Source organism: Chrysochloris asiatica, unplaced genomic scaffold, assembly GCF_000296735.1.
Source record: "Chrysochloris asiatica unplaced genomic scaffold, ChrAsi1.0 scaffold00070, whole genome shotgun sequence".
NCBI lineage: Eukaryota > Metazoa > Chordata > Mammalia > Afrosoricida > Chrysochloridae > Chrysochloris > Chrysochloris asiatica.
In genome coordinates, this window is record NW_006408588.1 from 797,818 (window position 1) to 800,377 (window position 2,560).

The 2,560-nt window shown below is 41.0% G+C and overlaps 1 pseudogene; it reads left to right on the forward strand.

The window, feature by feature from the left end:
* Positions 1-515: 515 nt before the first annotated feature.
* On the forward strand, positions 516-1,401 carry LOC102841224 (annotated as a pseudogene).
* The last annotated feature ends 1,159 nt before the right edge of the window (positions 1,402-2,560 follow it).

The window sequence follows — 2,560 nt, forward strand, 5'->3', positions numbered from 1 at the left end:
CTACATCTGTGTAGTAATTAGAAATGCAACCAGCAACCCGTACATGTAACTCACATCCAACAGAAGTGAAAAAGAAAAAAATACACAGATGATTTTTTTTTTTTTAAGATTTGTTGGCAGAACAATTCCCTAATATTATGACAGACAAGAACGTTCCCATCCAAGAAGCTTCAAGAACTGCATATAAGATAGATACCCAAAAGAAAATCTCCAAGACATATAATTATCAGACATTCCAAAACTAAAGACAGCAGTTACGCAGATCTTCTCCCAGCGTGTTTTTCCCTCCACAAAGGGCCTCAGACGCCCGGGAAAACCGAGCTCGGGAGCTTGAGTGGAGTAGGAGGCACCTAGGACAGTGGCCGAGCCTTGTGGAGACACGCAGCGGGCCAGTGGTAACATGGAGCAACCGCCAGTAGCCACTGTAGTACCTCGGGAACTGGCGGTGTAGTGTGCGTGTGGCCCGTGTGTGGGCGGCCTTCTGTGCAGAGCGGCAACCGGTTTGGGCGGGTGGCATGGTCAAGAAGGTGTTCACCAAGAAGCTGGATCAGTGGAGTGAGCAACTGAATGAGTGCAAGCAGCTGTCTGAGTCCCAGGTCAAGAGCTTCTGCGAAAAAGCTAAAGAAATCTTGATAAAATAATCCAACGTGCAAGAAATTCGATGTCCAGTCACTGTGTGTGGAAATATACATGGGCAATTTCACGATCTCATGGAACTGTTCAGAATTGGTGGCAAATCACCAGATACAAATTACTTGTTTAGGGGAGATTATGTTGACAGAGGATATTACTCAGTTGAAACAGTTACGCTGCTTGTAGCTCTTAAGATTCGTTACCGTGAACATATCACCATTCTTTGAGGGAATCACGAGAGCAGACAGATCACACAAGCATGTGGTTTCTATGGTGAATGTTTAAGGAAATATGGAAATGCTGCCTTGGTGGATGGGTAGATCTTCTGTCTACATGGTGGCCTCTCACCATCCATAGATACACTGGATCACATCAGAGCAATTGATCGCCTACAGGAAGTTCCCCATGAGGGTCCAATGTGACTTGCTATAGACAGATTCAGATGACCCAGGTGGCTGGGTTATATCTCCTCGAGATGCTGGTTACACCGAGGCATTTAATCATGCCAATGGTCTCCCGTTGGTGTCTAGAGCTCACCAGCCGGTTGTGGAGGGATATAATTGGTGTCATGACTGGAATGTAGTGACAATTTTCAGACAAATTTCAGCCGCAATCATGGAACTTGATGACACTTTAAAATACTCTTTCTTGCAGTTTGACCCAGCACCTGGCAGAGGCGAACCACTTGTTACTCGCAGTGCCCCTGACTGCTTCTGTAATGAAATTTTAAACGTGTACAGTATTGCCATGAACCATGTATTGACCTAATGGAACTGGGAAGAGCAACAGTAACTCCAAAGTGTCAGAGAACAGTTAACATTCAAAAAACTTGTTTTCACACGGACCAAAAGATGTGCCATATAAAAATACAAAGCCTCTTGTCATCACAGCCATGACCACTTTAGAAGGAACCAGTTCATTGCATGCTGAAGTGACATTGTTGGTCAAGAAACCAGTTTCTGGCAAGGCGCTATTTGCAGTTACTTTTGCTTTCTCTGAGAGACAACAGATATTAAGATGTAAACATTAACACCTCATGAATACAATTTAACTTCTCTTTAGCTATAGCTTTACTCAGCATGACTGTGGAAAGGATAGCAGCAAACAATCATTGGCGCTTAATGAACCTTTTTAAAAATAAGTACCAAGGCCTCCCCTATACTTGTGAGTTTTGAAATCGTTTTGTTTCTTTTCAGGGATACCGTTTAGTTTAATTGTATGATTTGTCTTCACTCAGTTTATTTCCCCTCTCAATCTCAGCCCCATGTTGTTTTTTGTTACTGTCAGAACCTGGTGAGTTGTTTTGAACAGAACTGTCTCCTGTCTCTCTCCCACCCCCACCTGTAAGCCGATGTTATTGCACAAGAGCTCTGCATTGTTTTTCATAATAAACTTGTGAACTAAGAACTGAAAAAACAAACAAACAAACAACAAAAAAACTAAATACAAAGAAAGAATTCGGAGGGAAGCTCCGGAAAAAGGAAATGCTATAAACAAAGGGCAAAAGTAAGAATAAGCTTTGATTTTTCAGCAGAAACCCTGCAGAAAAGAAGACAATAGGATGACAAATCAAAAACCATGAAAGAAAAGAATTGCCAACCAAAAATCATATAGAAGATGGCTTCAAAAAGTTTGTGGAAAAATGGAATTTAAAGATAAAAAGAAAATTATAAACTGCTGAAGTTCCCTTGTATGCAGTAAAATTGTATATCAAATATTATAGTGAAAGTAAGACTTTACCTGATTTACAGAAATTAAGAGAATTTGTAAATTCGAGACCAACTTTATAGGAAATATTAAAGGAAAGCCTTCAGCTGGAAACCCAATGGCAACAGACATTAACCTGAGATTAAAACACATCACAGCATCTCCCAATACCAGTTCAGACAAAAGATCATCTCAAAAGTAAAGTAGATCTACAAAACTG